We start from the raw sequence: 25,464 nt of genomic DNA, 5'->3' as shown, positions 1-25,464 counted from the left end.
CAGGAGGAATTCATGTCATTTTCTTTGTCCTCTAAAGTTGTTTAAATTGATGGCTTCATTTTATACAGCTTTATTCTATAGTATTCTTATTTGGCACAATTAAATGAACAGTTTTCTAATTCTAAAAATAATGCATTTTTGCTATATATATGTATAATAAACAACTAGTCTAACTTCCAGCATGCCTGTGAAGGAGATTAAGAGAAAGATAGAGACAGAGAAAGGGAAAGAAGTATTTTAGGATGGTGGCATCAGAATTACTCACAAGGTCTAGAAAAATATCTTTGTTTAGTAACATGTAACGTTTAATAAATCATGGCAGCAAAAGGTAGCAACAGCAAAGCCCCCAAAACAAATGCTAGCATATATTCTGCACTCAGTATGTATAATGCTTTTCTTAGCATAATGAAATAAAATCTTAAGAGAAGTAGAGAAGGAGTTCATTGAGATAGAATGGCCCCATTAACATGGTTGAAGGCATGATCTCCCCAAAAGATTCCATGGAGGAAGTGATGACGGATAAAGTTTCAACATTTGAATGTCTTAACCTCAACATGTAGCTTTTGGCTATGGGGCATAAAGGTGTAACACACTGTGCCAGCCCCCAAATTCAGTAAAGCTACTTCACCTTTGGCAGTCCATTTTAACTTAAAGAATAAAGACTTTGGGGTCATGTCCAAAGAGAGAAATGTATAAATCCAAATATAGCAAGAAAAGTAAGCCTGATTTCCCAAGATTAGCTGTATGTGTTGGGTAAAATGCTAAGTTTCCCACTATACATGTAATCCCTAAGTCATCTGAATATAGATAGTGCAGGGAACTGGAAGACATAATTCGAGACCATCAAGGACAGCTATTCATGCTATAACTTAACCATCCTTAAATCAATTCTTTCCGTGGGAACAAAACAAAACGAACAAAAAAACAACAAACAAATACTGTCTCTAAAATGAAACATAATCTTCAGAAACATACTCTATAACATAACAATAGGAACAACATTGTGTACGTAGACGAGAATGTTGAACTCTTCAGAAGAGGAACTTTGCTTTGTCTTGGCAAACCCCCAATTTTCCCCTCTCCCAATCAAACTGATGAGTTTGTCATCACAGGTGAACAGATTATGCTAAATCAAAGAAATCAGACACATAAATCTACATATTGTATGATTCTAATTATATGCAATGTCCAGAAGAGACTGAAAATGAATCAGTGTTTGCCTTGGGCAAGAAATGGGAAGGAGGATTGATTATGAATGGGTCTGAGGGAATTTGTTAGGTGATGACAAAGCTCTAAATCTGGAGGGGGTGGTGATGGCACAACTTGGCAAATTTACCAACAATGATTACTTGTACGCTTTAAGTGGGTGCATTTTATGATAAGCAAGTTACACCTTAATACTGTTGTTTTAAAGATGCTCATGATTTTAGAATAGACTTTTGTAATTTCCAGCTATTAAGATCTCAGCAAGGGAAAATTGTTAAGGACAGAAGTTTATAAAGAATAACGTAAAGCCACCTAAAATATTCATTACTCACATTCAGCCATTTTAAAAGTGCTAATATCTATTTCTGTTTTCTATTCCTATCTGTATGATACAGACGTTTCCTTAAAAAACCATATTGGCATCTAACACATCATAAAATTGTTCTGTTTTTATTTCATGTCTGCTATAGCATGAACATTTCCACTTCTTATATTTTTTATTTTTATTTGTAATGTTTATTTATTTATTTTTGAGAGAGAGAAAGAGAGACTATGAACAAGAAGAGGCAGAGAGAGAGAGGGAGACAGAGAATACAAAGCGGACTGCATGCTGTCAGTGCAGAACAGGACATGGGGCTTGAACTGGAACTCGAACTCAGGAACCGCGACATCATGATCTGAGGCAAAGTCAGATGATTAACCGACTGAGCCACTCAGGTGTCCCATAATATGTTCTTTTAAAATAGGATTTCAGGGTCACCTGGGTACCTCATTTAGCTAATAATCCAGCTCTTGATTTGGGGTCAGGTCATGATCCCAGGGTTGTGGGATCGAGCCCTGGAGCCACTCCCCCATGTCAGGCTGCTGCAGCATGGAGCCTGTTTAAGATTCTTTCCTTCTGCCCTTCCCCCACTCCACTTGGGCAGCCCAAGTGCACTCTCTCTCTCTTTACCTCCTCTCCCGCCCCCCCAAATAAAATAAAATAAAATAAAATAAAATAGGATTTCAAACTGTTGCATAGTGATCAACCAAATTTGATAGAATTAGCCACTCATTACTATAAGCCATTTATAAAGTTTAAATGCTATGATTTTGTACTAAATACTTCCGTGTTTATTTACTGGGGATTTGTCTCTTATTATTTCTTTAAGTTGATTTCCTGAAATGGATTCCACCTAATAGCCTGTGGCAAAGGCCATGTTCAGTGTCCACCATATTATCCTTGATGGTCATAGAGTCCAGGTGGTTTAGCTACAAGATGGGGAAGGAACTGCTGACCTACTGCATGTTACGTGCATGAATTGTGTTCTCCCCAAATTCGCATGTTGAATCCTTAACCCCCAGTGTGACTGTCCTTAGAGACTGGGTCTTTAGGGGAGTAATTAAGCTAAATTTAGGTCATTAGGGTAGGCCCTAATCCAATATTACTGGTATTTTGGGAAGAAGAGAAGATTAAGACATGTCCACATAGAGAGTAGACCATGTGAAGACACAGGGATAAGAAGGTCATCTACAAGCCAAGGAGAGAGGCCTCAGAAGAAACCAACCATGTCAACATCTTGATTGTGGACTTTTGGGCTCCAGAATTGGAAGAATATACATTTTTGTTTAAGCCATCCAGTCTGGTACTTTGTCATGGTAGCCCTAGGAAACTGATATGCAACATAGACTATAAAGTGAGATAAAAATATACTTTTCATTCTGTTAAGCTTCTGAGATTTCTTTGTTTGTCTGTTGTAACACCTAGTTTGCTTACTCCAATAACAATGAAGTATTTTTATGAGTAATGAGGCTGAATATCTTTTCATGTTGTACATTTTTATTCTGAAAGACACATTTCTATATCTTGAGGCCATTTCTGTTTTCTTTTAGTTTTATTAGATTTCTTTGAATATTAATGTTATAATCTGTTGTTTATTATATATGTTACAAAAATTTACCCTTTTTTACTTAACTTTACCTGTCTTGGTATTATTCATGGTAATTTTTTTATCATGCAGAATTTTCAACCGAAGAATTTAAAAAGTTGACTGTCGTTAATTTTCCCAATTTTTCCTTCATTATTTCTTTCACAGTTTTTCTGGCAAAAAAAAATTCTTCCATGTCTTAAAATCAAAGAATGTGTACTTGTCTTTCTTTCCTGTCTTATTCTTACATTCTTTTTGGAACTTAATTTGCCATTTTATGAGATGCGAGTTTCTCTCTTTAGTCTTTATTCTATCTATATTATTTTTCTGAATATACTATTTAACAAGTTACTCCGGAAGAATTTGCCTAATAACTGCATTGGAAATATTATTTTTTCATTATATAATTATATATAAATATATGTGACTTTCTGTATCTCTGAATTTTCTGTCACATTAACTATATCATTTTTTCACATTGAAACTATTTTCTTTTAATTTTTATACATTTAAAAATGATGTTTACATTTTACTTAGAGTTATCTTATTAGATAAATTTAAAGTATTTTGTTGACTTTTTCTATGCGGTTTTTAAATTCCAGATTAAGTGGACTAATTTTGTCAAGTTAAAGAATTCCTTTAAGATGTTGATTTTAATTGCTCTTCTATGTCAGTCAACCACATATGAATGAAATGAAATGAGAATGAAGGAGTAACATTAGTTTATTTCCTCCCCCCCCCCTCTGGAACATGATCTTTAAGCTTCATTCTATTCAGCTTTTCCCTTTCTTGTAAAAATATATGCTGTGATATTATTCCTATGGGTTTTGCTGAGGATTTCTCTTTTGTTTTAAAGCTAGATATTTTGTTGGTCGTGTTTCAAATTTGTGGTTTTATATTTTTAAAATAGTTGTAATTGGTAACTATATTTTAAATTAATTGATTTCTTTGATATGGGACCACCTTACTAAAGGTTCTTTGTTTATTTAATGGTTAAATCAAAATATATATTGAGTGCCTATTTTCCTAATCGAATAGTCTTATCATCTAAAATGAATAACAGTTATGTGGGCATAAAGTTGTTTGTTACAGTCTCGCAATTTTTAATCTTCTCTACGTGTGTTTTTACAGGCCACCTATTTCTTGTTGAGAGCTACTATCTATAGTTAGTAAATAGTCTATAATCCAGGAGTCAACCTTACTTAGAGCTCTTTGTCTGGTTCTGGCCTCGTCCCTTAGAAAAGATGGTTTCCATCTTCATTCTTGCAAACTTATCCTTCCTCTCCTCTTATCAAGTTCAAGCCTACTACTATAGGAAGGGGTCTACTACTAAGGACATATAATGGGTTTCTTTTTTCTCTTCATCTACTGCTACCATTGCTTACTTGATCCATTTAACCTTAGTTTCTGACCCTGCCAAGATTGAGGCTTAGAAGCAAGATAGATGAAATGAGTGGATATTTGCTTTTTTGATGAGCAAACTTACAGTTTTAACCTTGGGATTCCCTGAAATTGATAGGCTTGCAGCCAGACTCTTTTAATCCTGGATATCTTCAGGAGTTTTTTGAAGAAATCTTTTCCCCTGCTGGGGATCTCTCAACTGCAGCCTCCTTGACATGAGTAAATTTATTTATTTTTTCTAGTAACTATTTTCTTCTCGGGCCACAGTGATATCCAATAATTCCATCTTCTTTTTGATCATGGATATGTGTCCCATGTAGGCAGCCTTTTCCCACAGGTTGTACAATAGCAGCTCTCTTTGATGTGTAGCTCGTATCTGGTCCTCAGGCAACATTCGTTCTTTGTCCTGACAAACTCGGGAAATAAAAGCTACTCTCAGTCTGGCAATCTCGTTGACTGTGAGCAGAGCAGTCAGCCAGTCTCTCATTCTTGGTTTTGGATTTTCCGGAAAGCAGTCAGCCAAACTTTTGTTCTATCTGCCAACTAATGCAGTTAGTGCTCTTTGTCTTCATAAAGCACTTTTCCCTTGATGAAGAGGCAACATCCAACAGGAGAATGCATGTAACTTTCCCCAAACCCTTTCTGGGTCATTCTACTTTTTAGGATCAAAGTTAGGAAAGGTCCCAATACACTATACCCAGGTGTAAGGGATTAAGAGTTACTGGCTACTATCTATGAATGATTTTTCCTTCTATTCCCAATAGCTGTTTTGCATTATGCCTCAGCAGAAATATCTCTATATATGAAGTGGTCAATAATTTCATTGTGTCATTCATAATTTTGAGTATTCATTCTCCATATTTGTAGATCTGTCACACTTTGCTGATTTATCTACATTTTTTAAATGTTAATTTATTTTTGAGAGAGAGAGAGAGAGACAGAGACAGAGACAGAGCGTGAGTGGGGGAAGGGCAGAGAGAGAGATACACACACAGAATCTCAAGCAGGCTCCAGGCTCTGAGCTGTCAACACAGAGCCTGACGTGGGTCTTGAACCCACGAACCCTGAGATCATGACCTGAGGTGAAGTTGGACACCTAACCTCCTGAGCCACCTCCTGATTTATCTACATTTTTAAAAAATCTAGTGATTAATTTCAGGTTAATCTTTCATTGATTCTTTTGCTTTTCTAAAGTATTCATCCTTCTGGAGTAGAACAAGTTGAGTTTTTCTTCTTAATAATTTACTTAGTAATATTTAATTCTATAAATTTACCTTTGACTAAAGCTCTGGTTGTACTCTAGCAAAAAATATTTGTACGTAATATTTATAAAACCTTTACTTTTGCCAGACACCATACGAAGTGCTTTACTTTTATCATCTCAATGAATCCAGACAAAATTATCACTAAGACGTTGTTATTATTATTATTATGGCTTATAATTATACAAACTAAGGCTTAGGGAGATATATTAACTTACCAAATTTTACAAAACAAGTGAGTTTCAAAATAAGAATTTAATCCTAGAAAACCTTATTTCACTGCCCTATGTCTTTTTGCTACTTCCCATAATTTATACTCCTTTCTTATTTCTTTGTAAAAAGTCTATATTTGCAGTTGTGATATCTCTTTGACTAAGAATTATTTTAAAATGAGATGTTAGGGGCGCCTGGGTGGCTCAGTCGGTTGGGCGTCCGACTTCCGCTCAGGTCACGATCTCGCGGTCTGGAGTTCAGGTCACAATCTCGAGGTCCGTGAGTTCGAGCCCCGCGTCAGGCTCTGGGCTGATGGCTCAGAGCCTGGAGCCTGCTTCGGATTCTGTGTCTCCCTCTCTCTCTGCCCCTCCCCCATTCATGCTCTGTCTCTCTCTGTCTCAAAAAAATAAATAAAACGTTAAAAAAAATTTTTTTTTAAAAAAATAAAAAATAAATAAATAAAATGAGATGTTAGCATATCTCATTTAGAATAGTTTTGTTTAACCTTCTGCTGTTGATTTCAAATGGACTTCCCATATGGCAACATGAGGCTTTTTAACAGTGAAACTGCAAACATTATTAAAACCAAGATAAAAGCAAAGAAACAAAAACACTTAAAATCTTTGGAAATGGTCCTAAGGTCAAATGACAAATAAAAAAATATATATCTGTCAAAGAATATCTACAAAACTTCATTAAGAAAAGCAAGGATCTGTGATATTTGAATGACGTCGGCTGTCTCACTCCACCCACGTGGTTCCATGAGGTGGTACCTCCACTCTAGATTGCTATAGCCATGAACAAGAAATTCTCCCCCGACCAGCTCCCAGCCAGTGGGCTTTCTTTGCAGGAGGGGCAAGACTCCAACATTGCTCATCCTGTCCCCAGGTACATGTTGCTAAGGCTAATTCCCAGATGAGTGCTGGTGACAAGTGAAGCCTCTCTTTTTCGGCCCCATTCCCGCTTACAGAATGCGGGCTCTATGTATGGCATGGCATGTTGAGAATACCGAGGACGCAACAGTGCTTCTCTAAACTTCTAACTAAGTGAATCCGCACCAAGAAGAACACAGCCTCCTGTGTTCCCCCACCCAGCACTCAGTTATTTAAGTGAAAATATCACTCAGAAGCTTACTGTTGTCCCCAGAACTATATTTAGAGCCTTGAATTAAGAGATTTAGCTGGGGAAAGATGCAGGTCACAGAACATATAGCTCCTAATCTCTTCCCAAAGGAACTGACCTCATTAGCAACAAAGCATGGAACTGAAGTATTTCCCTAAAACCAAAAGCAGATTAAGATAGCACAAGGGAAAAAAAAAAAAAAAAAAAAAAAAAAAGAAACTACAGATCAATAGCTCTTGTTAATATGGACACAAACATCCTCAATAATATACTGACTATATATATATATATATATATATATATATATATATATAAAATTATAGAGTATGACCACATGGAATTTATCCCAGGGATGTGCCACTCTTTTAACATCTTGAAATCATAATCAATGTAATATTAAAACAAAAAAAAGATGACACGATAATCTGAATAGACACAGAAAAACCATTTGACAAAATCCAACAGACTTTTGTGATAAAAACACCGAACAACAGAAATAACAAAATACCACTGAACAAACTAGGAATAGAAAGGAATTTCTTCAACCTGGTGAAGGGCATTTATGAAAACCCACAGATAGGCAGCATCATACTAAATGGTGAAAGAGTAGATGCTTTGCCCTAAGATCAGCAACAAAAAGTGGATGTCCATTCTCATCACTTCTATTCAAAATTGTACTGGGTAGAATTCTGGCCAAAGCAATCACATAATCAAGGACAATGATACTGAGCACTTGCCTTAGGTAATGTGGTTCCAAATCTCATTAAAAATGAGCCTAGTGCACCTGGGTGGCTCAGACAGTTGAGCATCAGACTCTTGGTTTTGGCTCAGGTCATGATCTCAGGGTTTCGAGAGTTCAAGCCCTGTGTTGGGATCTGTGCTGGCAGCATGGAGCCTGCTTGGGATTCTCTGTCTCCTTCTCTCTCTGCCTTCCTCCCATTCACGCTTTCTCTTTCTCAAAATAAATAAACTTTAAAAAAAAAGATCCCAAAAGCGTAGTGTCCACTCTCAGGTCAGGGGTTCCGTGGGTGAGGGAAGGACTCCTGGATGAGGTGTTGGATGATATCTTAAACAGACAAAAATTGTCCCAAGCTTGCAAGCACAGAAGCACCATCCTAGGAAGAGGGATCAGCATGATAACACTTGAAAACCACACATATGTCACTACTGAGAAAATGTACAGAAATAGGGACAACGGTGTAAGGCAGGACAGAGACAGAACCACATCAGGCCTTGTGCAGCACTGAAAGAAGTAAATGAGACCAAATCGCGCATGCCTGAGGATCTGGGCTGGAGTAGGTTTCAAGAGTGCATTGCAGTGTGGGTCACTGTTGTCGTTACTGTGGTGGAAAAAGAACAAAAAAGTGATTTCGTACATGTGACCCTCCTTCTTGGATACCTCCAGAAACAATAGTGAGACTCTCAGAGGACTGGAAGTCCTATATGATGTGGGTGGGAGCAACAAAAAAAAAATGAGTCTGAAAGGAAAAAAGAAATAACTGATGAAGTTGGAGTCTTGACTCTATCCATATGAATTTCAGGGAAAGAGATCTGTGCCCACACATATATACTCACAAAAGCTAAACATAAAATAGTGAGGCTTTTGCTCAGTTTATATTGCTATCTGTTTACCACTCTTCTATTTTAGCAAATCATGATATTGTAGAGCCATGAGTCATTGGCATACTGAAAAGCACTTATTGTGAAGGATATATAAAAAGTTGAGGGAAAAGAGAATGACGTTTTCCTGTGCTATTATATGAGAGTCGCAGATTTTAGCATCCTGTTGATTTTAAATTCTGCATAGGCTATGAATACAGCAGTAGATAAAATGGATCCATTTATTAAAGTGCAAGGAACTTACTGGTGTGCTGCTATTCTCTGTTGTCCACTGTTGCCATGGTAACCATATCTACTGTGCAGAAAGGAGTTGTAACTACCCACTGTTTGTATGTCTTTGGAAGGGACACGATGCTGCTAAATTGGAAGCATCAGGGATAGGCTTCAATTAAAAAAATTCAGAAGAGAATCATAACACTAGTTTAGGGCAAAGGGTTTTTTTTTAAATATGGATATAATGGAAAGAAAAAGGGATTTAATAATGATTGAATAATGAGTGAGACAAGATAGGGAAAGAAAAGAAGAAGAAAGTTACAGGTTTCTGTTATCTATTTTTATAACTTTTTGATGCAATTTCTCACCACTTGAAAACATAATAATGAATTATTTGACCATAGGAAGAACATTGACAAAGCAGTACAGTGTATTTTGACTTTGTAGAATATATTCTATAGCTGCTTTTTATTGCTGGCCATCTGCCTAATAAAACTACACTGCAGCACAATAAACTCTTGACAGAAAATTTCTATCTGTTTTAAACACTTTGTCAGAAAAATATATATAGCTAAGAGCTGTATACTGCTTTTGGAATACTATATTATTTTCTCAATTTTCAATAGTAATCCAATTTCTGTTACTTTCAGCTCAGTGGATTTTGAATAAGTGACAGGAGTATGAGGCCTAACTCACAATGAAATACTTTTCTATTGCTTCCAAGATATTTCTATCTTACTATACTGAAAGCACTTGCTGGTCCTAAATATATGTTCATTTACTCCAGGCTCAAATAAGTGAGCTAGAAAATGGAGTCAGAAAGAGGAATGGCCCTGAGTACTCTTTGTTCTACATATTATGGATGTGACCATGGAGTACCTGTAACCCTGATTAAATTCAACTCTTTATCCGAGGCCTATCGTCATCTGCCTGTAGCTGAATGTGATTTGACACAAACAGAAGATGACACTGATTAGCCCCACTTTAAATTATGACTAGGAATATAAACTGAGCATTAAGGCTGTATAGCAATCATGTTATATTTCCTTCTCTAAGCAATTATTTCACATCATCGTTTCTGTCCTTAAATTTCCAACATTTCTCCCCATCTTCACTGTTAGCTAATGAATTTGTTTTCCTCTTTACTATAAAGTATAAACGGTAGGAAGACAACTGCTGCAGATTCTTACCACTACATTTATCCACATGGCAACAATCTGTACTATAAATTTAGCCATCTTTCCTTTTATTAAGATGAAATGTATGGGTTGGTGGGAATGCAAACTGGTGCAGCCGCTCTGGAAAACAGTATGGAGTTTCCTCAAATAGTTAAAGATAGAGATACCCTATGACCCAGTAATTGCACGACTATGTATTCACCCAAAGGATACAAAGATACTAATTTGAAGGGGCACACGCACCCTGACATTTATAGCAGCACTATCAATAGCCAAATTGTGGAAAGAACCATTCATCGGCTGATGAATGGATAAAGAAAAAGTAATGTGTGTATACACACACACACACACACACACACACACACACACAGGAATATTACCCGGCCACAAAAAAAGAATAAATCTTGCCATTTGCAAGGACATGGATGGAGCTACAGTGTATTATGCTAAGAAAAATTAGTCAGTCAGAGAAAGAAAAATACCATATGATTTCATTCATATGAGGAATTTAAGAAACTAAACAAATGAACATAGGGAAAGAAAAAAGAGAGAGAAACAAAGTATAAAATAAGACTCTTAACTATAGAGAATAAACAGAGGGTTGCTGGAGGGGAGGTATAGGCAGGGGTGAGGGGCATTAACGAAGGCACTTGTGATGAATACTGGGTGTTATAAGTAAGTGATGAGTCACTAAGTCCTATTTCTGAAACTAATATTACACTGTATATTAACTAACATTTAAATAAAAATTTGAAACAAAAAAGATGAAATGTATGGATTATACAAAGGCGATAGTTTTCGTTATGCTGTCTCTCCTCTATCTTATGTGATTCTGCCCCAGCAACTGTCCCATTTAATTCCTTCACTATTAATTTTCCTCTCAACTGTATTTTGCTCATTAGGTATAATCATGCTATAAATATTACCTTTAAAAAATTATTTTCATCCTCAAACTTTTTGAAAGAGATGTTTACACTTTCTGCTCCTAACTTCTCTCTTTCCATTCTTTTACACCAATTTCAATCCAATTCTCCTACCCTTCCACTGTGACTGTGTCAATGTCACAATTAATGTGATTGTTTTTTTTTTTAATTTTTTTTAACGTTTTATTATTTATTTTTGAGACAGAGAGAGACAGAGCATGAACAGGGGAGGGCAGAGAGAGAGGGAGACACAGAATCTGAAACAGGCTCCAGGCTCTGAGCTGTCAGCACAAAGCCCGACGCGGGGCTCGAACTCTCGGACCGTGAGATCATGACCTGAGCCGAAGTCGGACGCTTCACCGATCAAGCCACCCAGGCGCCCCTTAATGTGATTGTTAAATGCAATGGTTACTTCTCAGACCTCACCTACTTGGCCTGTCACCAGTACCGGACAACTGATCTTTCTCTCCTCCTAGAAATACTTTCTTCACTTGGCTTTCAAGGCAGCACAGTCTGGTTTTTCTACTTATTTGGCCCCTCAGTCCAAATCTCATTTATTACACCCACCTCTTTTACCTAACTGCTTTTCACGCAAGTACCCCAAATCTCAGTCTTTGGTCCTTTTCTCTATCTATTCTCACTCTTTTGTTGATCTCATATTCTCTCAAGCCTGTGCATACCATCTACATGACAGCAGCTTGTAAATACAGATCTCCAGCCCAGAATGTTGTCTTAAAACTTCAAACTCATATATCCAGGTGCCTACATAATGTCTCCACGTGGATGTCTAAATATATCTCATAGTTAACATTGTCATAAGACTTCTGATCTCACTCTCTAAACCTGTGCATCCTGTAGCTTTTCTCAATAACAAAGATCACAGGGCCATCCTTCCACTTACCCAAGGCAAAAGCTCAGTTATATTATGTTTATCATTGCTTGTTTTCTTGTTTTTTTAAAAAAAATATTTAATCATCAGGTATCCAGTCTCCATAATAATAGGTTATTACCTTGAAGTCTATTTTGTCAGATATTAATATAGTTTTCTATGTTTTTTGAAAATAAAGCCAGTTTTTATTGTTGTGAGAAAAGTTTTGAATTAGGCTTAATTTTTTCTGGGTATATAATTCGAGGTTCACAATTTTTGGGGGGGTTCCCTTCTAATAGTTCTATTGTTTTTTGTCATTCATATATTCTTTTTTTTAATTTTTTAAAATGTTTATTTATTTTGAGAGAGAGAAAGACAGCATGAGCAGGGCAGAGAGAGAGGGATAAAAAGAATCCCAAGCAGTCTCCATGCTCCCTGTGGAGCCCAGTGTGGGGCTCAATCCCACAAACCACGAGATCACCACCTGAGCTGACACCAGGAATCGGATGCTAAACTGACTGAGTCACCCAGGTGTCCCCGGTACTCGTGTTTTCTAAAGAGAATGTTGCTGTTATTTTTTTTTTTTTTCTATACACTGTTTTTTTCTGGATATATTTAAGATGCTTTTTTATCAATGATATCAACAACTTGATTATGTGGTGCCTTTGTGTATTTTTCTTTGCGTTTCTTTGCTTGGGGTTTACTCACTTTCATAATCTGTGAATTTATAATACCAAATTTGGAACATTTTTAGCCATTCATTGCTCAAACGTTGGTCAACACATTCTCCCTCCCTCTTTTCTTCTCTCCTTCTGGGACAGTTACATCTAAAGTAGACTGGTAATTTTTTCTTCAGCTGTTATTTTCTCCTGTATTTTATTTTAGATGGTTTATTGTATGTCTTCAAATTTACCAACCATTTTAAAGTCTTGATAGCCTCCCTGTGAAATTTATGTCAGACTTCTAATTACAAAACTTTGGGATAATAACTTTACGTTGTTTTGAGTCACTAAGTTTGTAGTAATTTTGTTACAGCAGCAACAGGAAATTCATACAGAGAGGAAGGAGTTAAAGCATATAACCTTTGGCACTTCACATTTTTGTTGTTGTTGTTGAGTGGGTACAGCAGGGAGGTGATGTTCAAAGTAAAAGAAAAAGAAGTTTGGCAATCCAGCTAACGTTATTTGTTAACAAAATAACTTGAACTCCACATAAGTAGACTAATGGTAGTTTTATAGGAAGAATGTCCTTACCTATAAAAAGTTCTTAACAAGATGTCTCTGGGTAAAGATTGATTATAATAAATACATAATGTCTTTGTATTTATGAAGCATATTTCCTAGGATAGTATCACATGAGTTATTAACTGTCTGAAGAGATTTCATAACTTAAATACCCTCCCCCCCCTCACTTTATGAAGCAATACCTTGTTTGATTCATTTATATACCTTTCTACCCTGAGGCAGAAAGAAGAGGGAGGAGTGTCCTGAGATGCTGGCTGGTTACATCATTTGTAGTTGAAAGACAAATACTCTATGTTTTTCTTTTTAATATAAAATTCACTCCATGATTTTGTTTAAAGAAAAATGTAGTTTTCTACTAGATAAAGAGAGCATGGAGTTAGAACATTTTAATTTTCTTCTACTTTCACATACCTGGCATAAATTTGTAACTTTCAGTATGTGCAATAATGACTTTCAGGTAGGTTAGAGAAGATTCATTTGTCTTTAGTACTTTTTATTACATGATTGACCAAAAGACAGACACTAATTTCAGAGGAGTCAGTGGGCTTCAGCATTTACATGTTAGTGATATAGTTAGTAATATAGCTCTATTCCCTTGATTTTGGGTGGCTCAACCAGTTAAGCATCTGACTTTTGGTTTCAGTTCAGGTTATGATGTCACAGTTTGGAGAGTTCGAGCCCTGACTTGGGCTCTGCACTGGCAGCACGGGGCCTACTTGGGATTCTTTCTCTTTCCCTCTCTTTTTGCCCCTCCCCAACTTGGCTGTCTCTATTTCTCTCAAATAGTCTCAAATAGTCTTAAGTCTTAAATAGTCTCTCTTAAATAGTCTTAAAAAATAAAAATAAGATAAAAAGGTGTCATTTAGGTAGAGGTGGAACTTGAAAAGTGGTAGAAGGGAGCATGAAACTGATTGAAGGGTCTCCCAAGGAGCGGTATCGTTGTGTCAAAAGACCTTTTAAAAACACTATGTAGAGGAATGGGTGATTATTAGTGTTATATGATGAGTTACTGAATATGGCCACATAAGAGGCACAATAATCTTCATATTGCGAAGAATAATCTTCTTGATGGATAAAGACGTATATAGAAAATATCGGGCAGGATGGATTTTATTGGAAACTACCTGTAGAGAGAACTGTACTCAAATTTAGGTCTAAGTGCTAAAAAATTTGCTTTGGATACTCTAAAGTCTCTACAAGACTGTGATGTTCAACATTCAGGATTGACTTGTAGACTTAGGAATTGTTTTTATTTTTGATACATTAACATATTCAGATAAAGTAGTAGATACCCTATTCATGTATTTGGAAATATATGTAGTTCATTGATCCTAGTATACCAAGACTCAGTATTTGTCAGGGAAAATTATCTAGCTACTAGCGGTATCTGGCAGACCTAATTAGAAATGATTCCTACCACGGTATTGAATGGCAGATCTCACAAGACTTTAGTTAAAGAAAGCAGAGTATGAGATTATATCTAACAGCAGTTGTCTTCCTGGGGACAGAGTAATAATCTAAAGTAGTGAATCTATATCAGAATTAACTGTAAGCTTTTAAAATTCCAGATTTCCAGCCCAAATTCAGAGATTCTGATCTTCTCAGATCAGGATGAGCCTAAATATTAAAAATAAGTAAACAAAACAAAAAAAAAAACAAAACAAAACAAAAACCTCTTCATGTGATTTTTGATGTAACTAGGTTTGGGAACTACCTATCTGGAATAATAGTAATTTCCAAAGGGTACAAGGACTGGAGAATAGAGTGGCTTAATAAGGGGCATACAGACATTATTTGGAAGTGTTTAAATTTTATCTAATACCTTACCTACACCTAGTAAGCTTTAGGTGTAGTGATGACATTTCAGATGTGGGAAGGTTTAAAATTTTTTGATTACGCTTACTTATTTTTGATAGACAGAGAGAGACACAGCACAAGTGGGGAAGGGGCAAGGAGAGAAGGAGACACAGAATCAGAATCAGGCTCCAGGCTCCTAGTTATCAGCACAGAGCCCAATGTAGGGCTTGAACCCACAAGCCACAAGATCATGACCTGAGCTCAAGTCAGATGCTTAACCGACTGAGCCACCCAGTCACCCCATGATGTGGGAAGTTTTTAAAGATTCTTATAATTAAATAAAGATCCCCAGGTGAGTTTTACTGTCCCTTCTCATTTTTATAACTATTGAACTAAAGATTTCATAGATATGAAGAGGGAACCACTCAAAAACTTAAATGTATGCAAGGTTAAAGAAAAAAAATCACTACACTTAAAGCAAAATCAAAACCAAATCCAAAACAAACAAAACAAAACAAACAAACAAAAAGGGAACCAACCAAACAAACAAGCAAAAACAAGTGGGGTTATCCCAAACTAAAAAATCTTCTGCATGGAGAAAGAAATTATCAACAAATTGAAAAGGAAACTTACTGAATTGAAAAAAAATGATTTAAAATCATATATCTGATAAGGGATTAATATCCAAAATATATAGGGAACTCATAGAACTCCAATAGTAAAAAAATAAATAATCCAGTTAAAATGGGTAAGTAATCTAAATAGATACTTTTCCAAAGAAGATTTTAAATGGCCAACAGGTACGTGAAAAATGTTTGGTATCACTAATTATCAGGAAAATGCAAATCAAAACCACAATGAGATATCAACTCACTCTTAGAAAAGCTTTCACTAAAAAAGAAAAAAAAGACGACAAGTTTTGACAAGAATGTGTAGAAAAGGGAAACTTTGTGCATTGTTGGTGGGAATGTAAATTGGTTCAGCCACTATGAAAACAGTATGAAGTTCCTCAAAAAATTAAAAATATAACTATTATAAAATCCAGCAATTCTACTTCTGAGTATGTATTCAAAGAAAATTAAATCACTAACTTGAAGAGATGTCTTGCAGAATTATTTATAACAGCCAAAACACAAGAACATTCTGTGTCCACTAATGAATGAATGATCAAAGAAAATGTGGCATATATGCATGAAATGAAATATTATTTAGTCACAAAGAAAAAAATTCTGCCATCTGAGATAATTTGGATGTTCAAGGTCATTATGCTCAGTGAAATAGGTCAGATAGAGAAAGACAAAATATTGTATTATCTCACTCGTATATTGAAATCTAACGCACCAAACTCACAGAAACGGAGAACAGACTGGTGGTTGCAGGGCAGGGGGAGGATGGGTGAAATCGGTCAAATGGTACAAACTTTTAGTTATGAGAAGAATCAAGTCCTGGGAATGTAATGTGCAGCATGGTCAGCATCGTTAAAATACTGTATTGTCTACCTGAAAGGAGCAAAACAGTAAATCATTTTGTAATACACACATATTTGAAATCATCATGTTGTTGTACCTCACACAATTCTATAGGTCAATTATATCCCAATAAATGGAAGAAAGGAGAAGTAAATTGAAAGAAAATTTAAAAAGAAAATCAAATAAAAATGTTCACCCTGAAAAAGAAAATTACTCACTACAAATCACCCAAAGGAAAATGTGAAGCACATGGGGACACTGGGGACTTTTGAGAACAGGGTGACATAAAGGAAGATGGCGGAGTCTAGGCCAGTGTGCCTGTGTGTATACTTTCATATTTATTTCTGATAAGAGTTTTGAGGTGTTTTAGCAAGACTTCGTGACTCCTTTTGAAATCTAGCAAGGTCTACAATACCTTCCCTACCTCCAACCGCACTAAAGTCACCAAAGGCTAGATTAATACTGGGAATGGTGGCCAATGGAAGACCAATGTTAGGTTTTTATAAGAGAAAGTGGTTGAGGAGTGCCGACACCAGAGTAATTCTTTTAAGGCTTGTCTCAGCGAAAGATCAGCAGTGCATTTAAGTCTATTTCATGCATTACTCTTCCGGTTGTAAAAGGGATTATGGTAACTTAAGTAAAGATCTTATATCATATCTCATTCAGAGATGCTTTAGAGAGAAAATCAAGGTTATCTGATTTGTTAATAAAATTTTACTTGAGCTGGGATTGTGTTGTAAAACCCTTTATGGGAATAACTTCTTATCTACTTAAAAAGATACTGTAAGCTGTCACTGTTATTTCTAATTCTCAGTTATTTAACAAGGAGAAAGGTGTAGTTCAAAACATGAGGAACCACACTGCAAGACGTGCTACAAACCAATTTTGGAAAGACTATTTTTCTCCCAGCAGGAAATTTTAACCCTAATCTTATTGTCAGGCTGTCGTTCTTCCCCAGGATAGTTTGCTAGGTCACAATGACCATCTGGCATGGTCGGGACTATTTCAAGTGCCCTCATATAGTGCAAAGGCTATGCTCAAATCCTTCCTCAGACTTTTGCCTTTGACAGCAGGAGAGGAATCTACGTACATGTGTGTAATTTTCTATATTATATATATTTCTCTGTATATATTTTGTTTATAATTACATGCATAGTTATCCTGAACAAGTGCTTAAAAAAAGTCTGACAATAAATTTGTTTTAGCCCTGGAGATTAGGTATAGTGTGATAAAATATAACTCCCAATATCAGCTGCTTGCAACAACAAAAGCTTGGTTTTTGCTCGTAACACAGTCCACAGTGGCTAGCTGTGGTCCTACTCCATGTCTTCTTCTCTAGGGACCGATGCTTTTTCAGCAGCCTCTTTCTGGACTAATACCAGTCACCATGCTCTTGCTGCCTAGGGCAAGAATGAGAAAAAATATATATCTTTACATGCATATACATGAACAGACACATAAGCATACATACTTACATATTCATACAAACATACACACATGCATTATACACAGAGTGTATAATAAAGCATCATTTAAAAATCTAACAAGACAATACTTTCGACGTCTATAAAGAAACAAAGAGAAACCAAATGTGGCTTTAATCAGCAATATGCTGGAGCTGGCTTGCAATGGCTGCTATGAGCCAATGTTTCACATCTTTTTCCATCTCCGTGTTCTTTCAGTGACTTCACATCAGTCCCTTGAAATCAGCCATTGTGGGAGCATTTACGACACAGAAATCAGCCAACACTACAAATCAGGGCTCCTCGAGACCTCCACCCTCCTCCCCGACACTCCACAACTTAAACCGTAGCAAAATTACAACTAAACGTGCTCCTCAAACGAGACTACAAAGGTGACAACTTGTCTTAAGGCCCTGAGAGAGAAAGCATGTGAAGATCCTCGCGAGGGATCCCAAGCAGGAAGCGTGAGGCTGTCATCTCACTTCCCGTGTCACTTAGGAGGTAGGTGCAAAACCCAGTCTTTCGAGGCCGAAGGTCTAGGTGCACCACTCGGCTTGCTGCACACTCAAAGCAAATAACTGTGTTTACTTTTCTAGCTCCTTGGTCGCAATGTTTACATGAGAACCCTCAATGGACTCATATATTTCAGAATGTTTATCCTTGATGCATACCACCTGCTTAAAAATTTGCAAAGAAGTTAATGATCCTTTTAAATCCAGGGTAGAGCAGAGACCTGATATAAACTTTTTCATGGTACAATTGCTTTTGTAATGTGTTACTTAAAAAAAAAAATGCCACACTAGCTGCCTCAGAATATATTTCTTAGGTAAAACTTATTCACAAACTGCATCAGTATGGAATAGTAAATATTTTTAATAACTGCTTTGGAATTCATTCTGTGTACATTTATATTTATACCTGTATATAGGGATAAGATTTAGGTTCTGTCTCCATATATGGCATCAGCAGCAGCAGAGAGAAAATTTATTAAAAAGCTACATTTAAGTTATTACATTTTTATATAATTTTAATTACAAAACTGCTCTGAATATTTCCACACCGAAACTCTTCCTGAGACATAATCACATTAAATGTAATATCTTGGATATTAACATAAATGTATTTACATGAACAAAAACACATATGTTTTTTGGAAATGCATATTTTCTCACCTGTTTTAAAATGAACAATATTGCATACATTTTCTGAATACATAACTAATATTTTATTTTATAGATATATCTTAATTTATTATTAATGACCATTTAATATTTGTTTATTAGGCAGTTTGAAAATTTCAGTATCTTAAACAAAGCTGCAGAGAAATCCTTTATAAATGTAAATATAAATGTAAATATAAATATAAATATACTTTTGCATGCTTGTGCCATTGTAGCTATAGGAAAAATTACTGAAAATCAAATTAATGGAAAATGTAAATACATCCAGACTGAATTAATTTATGTCGCTAGTTAGCTGTGTTCTACATATCATCTTTTGCACACATTAAAAAGGCTTCATGGGAAAAGGTTTTGCAAGTCCAAATTTACCATTTATTTAGCATCTACTTCTCATGTATCAAAGGCATAAGTATCATAAACTAAAGAATATTACTTGGTAAAATAGTCACAAAAGTATATGATGAAAATTATATATAATTTTAAGGATAAGAGAAAACTACTATTTTATCCCCTGATAAAGCATATGTAGAAAATATAGGTTCATTTCTGTGTTACCATTTGGCAAACGCCCTACCTAAGGTTCTAAATGTTTATAAATTTTAGTTAGGGAATATCTGGCCCTGAATTGGAACAGGAAGAAAATATCCAATTCCAAAGCACTGCATTTAGTCCTTTTTGGATTTTTTTAGAGATATGAAGTGATGCAGTCTAGGTTGGCTGTCCCACATTGAATATAACCAGAATCATGATGATTGAGGGCTGCTTCAACTTAAATGTTTGTGTATGAAGCAGAAGGGTGGCTAAGATCATCTTACATAAATTGGTAACATGTAGAGATTTCTTATTTATATGATCAATTAAAAACCATTTCAGGAAATAGGTTCATGAGTTCAATTTGATTGATTGCCAAAATAACTTGACCATTATAACTTGTTTTCTCAAGTTATATCATGTTAAGTCTAAATAAAAATATTCTCTCTTATTACCCTGTGATAGTCTTAGACTTGCATATAAGTCTTTTTTTTTTATTTAAAAAAAAATTTTTTTAACGTTTATTTATTTTTGAGACAGAGAGAGACAGAGCATGAACAGGGGAGGGGCAGAGAGAGAGGGAGACACAGAATCGGAAGCAGGCTCCAGGCTCTGAGCCATCAGCCCAGAGCCCGAGGCGGGGCTCCAACTCACGGACCGTGAGATCGTGACCTGAGCTGAAGTCGGACGCTTAACTGACTGAGCCACCCAGGCGCCCCGTTATAAGTCTTAATGATCAATTAAATGACATAATACTTTAAATAATGATATTTTAAAATAACATAATAACATCAAGGCATTCAAATAGGAAAGAAAGAAGTAAAATGATCTCTTTTCAGAGATGGCAAAATCTTTTATGTGAACTCTAAAAAAAATTAGCAAAAGAACTGATCAAATTGATAAATGAATTCTCCAAAGTCAAAGGTACAAATTCAACACACAAAAAATCAGTTGCCCTTTCTCACTGGAAAACTTATAATAAAAATATTGTTCTTCTGAATGCAAATGTTATTTAAAAAACAAGATGAAGATATTGGATTTAAATTAAAATATTTATGGTTATTACATTAAAAATAGAAGGCCGGGTTTCAAAGTGACTTAATATTATGCCCTTTATTTTTACTAACATCGACAACAAAATTTGTGAGAATAATTCTTTAATGTTATATGTAAATGATCATTCTTATTTTGAAATCTGCATATGTGTGTGTGTGTGTGTGTGTGTGTGTAGTACATGCCAAAGAAAAGTTGGGATTTCCTGCTCTTAATGGACATAAGATTACAGTACAGAATGAACTTAAGTTCAGATTTTAAAAGGAAATCAATGCATATTTATGAATTACTCTCAGTCATATTTAGGTATAAACATTTGGAATCAACAAAATATGTATTTTTGTTAAAACTAAATTTTCCAGTCCCTTTTTGTTATTATTATCTTTGGAGTACAATGTGCTTATATTTTTAACCATATCTGTATTCTCGAGCTTTAAAAGCCCAAAAAGGATTCCATTCTCAATCTCTTTATATATCAATGATATCAGTATTTACTGAGTACTTACTTAGTTTAAAAATGATCATCTTGGGGCGCCTGGGTGGCTCAGTCGGTTGAGCATCCGACTTTGGCTCAGGTCATGATCTCACGGTCCATTAGTTCGAGCCCCGCGTCGGGCTCTGTGCCGACAGCTCAGAGCCCGGAGCCTGCTTCGGATTCTGTGTCTCCCTCTCTCTCTGCCCCTTCCCTGCTCATGCTCTGTCTCTCTCTGTCTCAAAAATAAATTTAAAAAAAAAATTTAAAAAAACGATCATCTTTCTCAACTGAAATGCCCATTCGATTTTCTTATCAATTTGTAATATAAGAACTTTAACCCATATGGCATAGCATTATAGCAGGAAATTCCTGGTGTCACAGACTACCTATAATGAATAAAACTGGATCTTGTGGATTTATGGGTCACAGTTGGCAGGAGAAAGAAGAACAGTGAATCAAGTTGTCTATTTGATGGTGTATAAATTAGAGGTACTCCATAACAAAAGTGGCTCTCTTTGTGAAATGTTCCACATGCATAAATCATATGAAACCACTACATATCCTATTGTGGGGAAAAAAAGGGACATTAGTGGGGAGTATTAGTTTCTCCAAGAAAATGATGTTTAAATCGTGGCTTGTGATTCCCTGCATCTTTTGAATCATTAGAACAACCTGGTTGTGGACAAACCTATTATTTGTGTGAGTATAATTTGTCAATTCAACCTTTGACCTCACACGGGATGGAATCTCAATAAAAGACACGATAGAATTCAAGCTAAAAAGAGTTCCAGTGATACAAAGAAGATCATTTTATAATGCTAAAGCCAACGGATTACAGTAAAGTTGCAAGAGTTTATATCTATCCACAGAGTAACACAGAAACTTTCTAATGTAAAGCAGGAATGATGAGAAATTGGGGATAAATAAGTAGAAACAAAAATTATACCAATTCTAGATTAATTTAAAACACGATTATCAGTCCAAGACAAGTCAAATGGACCTAATTTTTTATTATTTTTTAAAATTATTTTTAACATTTATTCATTTTTGAGAGAGAGAGAGAGAGAGAGAGAGAGAGAGCAGGGGAAGGGCAGAGACAGAAGGAGACATAGAATCTGAAGCCAGCTCCAGGATGTGAGCTGTCAGCACAGAGTCTGACATGGGGCTTGAACCCATGAGCTGTGACTAAATTTAAAGAAAGCAGAGAGAAAGGAATAGAAAAAAATTACAGTAAGTGGGAGACCTGGAGGGCCATGTCTAGGAATAGACATGCTCTAGGAATAGAGACATAGACTAAGTCTTACACAACCTCAATCCATGTTAGCTTAATCTCTGATCCACCCTGATCTGTGTCAAGCCTGCTGATCATTCCACATGACTTGCAGAAGAAAGAGGGAACCATCTCTGGTAGAAAAAAAAACATCATTGAGGGTTTCTTAACTCTGTGTGTGTGTGTGTGTGTGTGTGTGTGTGTGTGTGTTTGCGTGTGTATTTATACATAAAAAATCTGACATTTAATAAAAAATTCTAGACATGTGAAGCACCAAGATAGTGATTATTACAATATTGGTCTTGGAATACAAGAACTGTAAAATATTAGTGACACTTTTAAGAGAGATGTACAAAATGAAAAAAAATGGAATCCTTTAAGTAATTTTAAGAGTCATTCAAAATTAAAATATACAATATCTGAATTCAAAAACTCAATGGATAGCTATAATGGCATACTGGACAGGGCAGAAGATGGGATCGGTGAATTAAACTTCTAAACAAGTCAATAGAAAAGATGTAAACCAAAGTACAGCACTTACGACATTCTCTGTTTTGTGAAAGGACTCACAAAAACCTCCATATAGCTTATTCATATAAAGATAAAGCTGCTAGTGCAGCAGGAGAAAGAAATGGCAAGTAACAATTGATGGTTACAACAACTTCCAGGTCAAGCCTTTCAAGGGTCCTTTCCAAATTGTACAGGATGCACTTCACTGAATTAAGAACCATCTATATATATATGCAAACTATCATAGTTACAGTGAAATCTGAACACAAGATTACTGGAGTGTCTTCTTTGCTCTACTATTCCTGTTTGGCTAAAACCAGGCTACATAATTGTTTATACCACCTGCAAACCAACAACCCATTTCTCCCTGTACAATGTACACAAGCTAGTATAAAATGTTTCCATGGAAGTTTTCAACTTTAAAGCACATTATAAATTACTAGCTGGTATATCTCACTCATCCTTATCTTGACCACAGGACTGTCACCAGCCTTTCAGTTTTCCCCAGAGAAAATGATAAGAGCTTTCCCATTTTACCTGTGAAGTTAACTCTATGCTTATAAAGATATTTTAAAGCAACAAGAAAAATGTAGGGTTTGAAAATCATGTGAGCCTTGATATCTATCTATCTATCTATCTATCTATCTATCTATCTATCTATCATCTACATACCTCTCTATCAACCATCTATTTATCTATCATCTATCTATCTCCAGGATGAGAGAAGAGAAAAATGGAGCAGAAGTACTAAAAAAGATATTGGCCAAATTTTCCCAGGAATAGTGAAAAGCATCACACTAAAGTTCTACAGGTTCAAGAAACTTATTAAACTTCAATAGAACAAATACACACATACATATATAAATAAACAATAAAAAAGTGACTATAACAAAAAATTAAAAGCACACTAGAAAATATTATAGTGAAACTGTGGAAAATGAGAAACTTCAAAGAAGTGCCTTCTAGAGTACACAGAATGAAACATTGTAAGTACACACACACACACACACACACACACACACACACACACAAAGATATCTACTAGCCAAGTAAAAATATTCTTAAAAAATGAAGGTGAAAACAAAAGTTTTCATGCAAGCAAACAGTGCCCATTTATTTTTAGCAGATCTGCTCTAAAAGAAATACTAAATGGTGTAACTTGGGAAAAAGAAAAGTAAGACCGAAGGAAATATGTAAACGTCACTAGAAAAGGTAAAGGTAAAATGATAAAAATGTAACAGAAAAGGTAAAAAGTGTAAATATTTAGAAATAATTGTTGACTGACAATGTAACGGTAGTAATGCTTTGTGGAGTTAAAAAATAGAGAGAGTTACAATTCACGACAACAGGAATGCAAAAATGGAATGGAATAAGTGGAATTAAAGATTTTAATAGCAAGAAATGTCTGGAAATTACCAAAAGCGATAGTTTTCATTAGATTCAAATAAGGGAAGGAAACATGTTTAATCCCAAAGGTAATCAGCAAAAGAATGCATGAAATGACAGAATAAAAAGTAAATGAATTTTAAAAAATATTTGTTCACTCCAAAACAAGTAAAAAATGAGGGGAGAAAAAAGAGAAAATATTCAGTAAAATGAAAGGTATTTGTTCAATATAACATAATTATTTTAAATGTATAACTGCTAAATTAACCACATTGAATCAAAACAAAACAAAACAGAAAGAAAAATAAAATACTTCTATGCTGTTTACAAGAGACAAAATGCTTCCAATAAACAGCAATATTCTCTCCACTCTTTTTATGAGGCTTGAATATAACTTGATACCGGAATCTGAAAAGGAAATTTTTAAGTGTTCTCATAATGTAGACTAAAATAATTAAATATTAGTGCATTGGATTAGAAGGTAATCATAAGTGGAGTTTATTCCAGGAAAGTCAAAATATATTATCATTGGAAAAGATTAAGTGGGGTTTATGCCACAAAGGCAAGAGTGGTTTATTATTAAGAATGAATAAACCAATAGCAGTTTAATATAATTTTTATAATATTAAAAATATATAGGACAAAACTAGAACAAATAATTGCAAAATTTATATGGAACCGTAAAGACCCTAAACAGCCAAAGCAATTTTGAAAAAGAAAAGCAAAGCTGGATGCATCATAATTCCAAACTTCAAATTATATTACAAAGCTGTAGTGATCAACAGTATGGTACCAGCACAAAAATACACACATAGATCAATAGAATACAATAAACAACTCAGAAATAAACTCAAAATAATATGGTCAATTGATATTTGATAAAGAAGAAAAAAATATCCAGTGGGAAAAAGACAGTCTCTTCAATAAATGGTGTTGGGAAAACAGGTCAGCTACATGCAAAAAAATGAAACTGGATTACTTTCTTACACAATACACAAAAATAAACTCAAAATGGATTAAACATCTAAATGTGAGACCTGAAACCATAAAAATCCTAGAAGAGAACACAGGCAGTGTCTTGGACATTAGCCATAGCACCATGTTTCTAGGTATGTCTCCTGAGGCAAGGGGAATAAAAGCAAAAATAAATTATAGGGACTATAATAAAAAGC

Source organism: Panthera pardus, unplaced genomic scaffold (genome assembly GCF_024362965.1).
Source record: "Panthera pardus isolate Hobbes unplaced genomic scaffold, ASM2436296v1 HiC_scaffold_13, whole genome shotgun sequence".
Classification (NCBI taxonomy): Eukaryota; Metazoa; Chordata; class Mammalia; order Carnivora; family Felidae; genus Panthera; species Panthera pardus.
The sequence above is the reverse complement of the archived record's forward strand: the minus strand, read 5'-3'. Positions refer to the sequence as shown.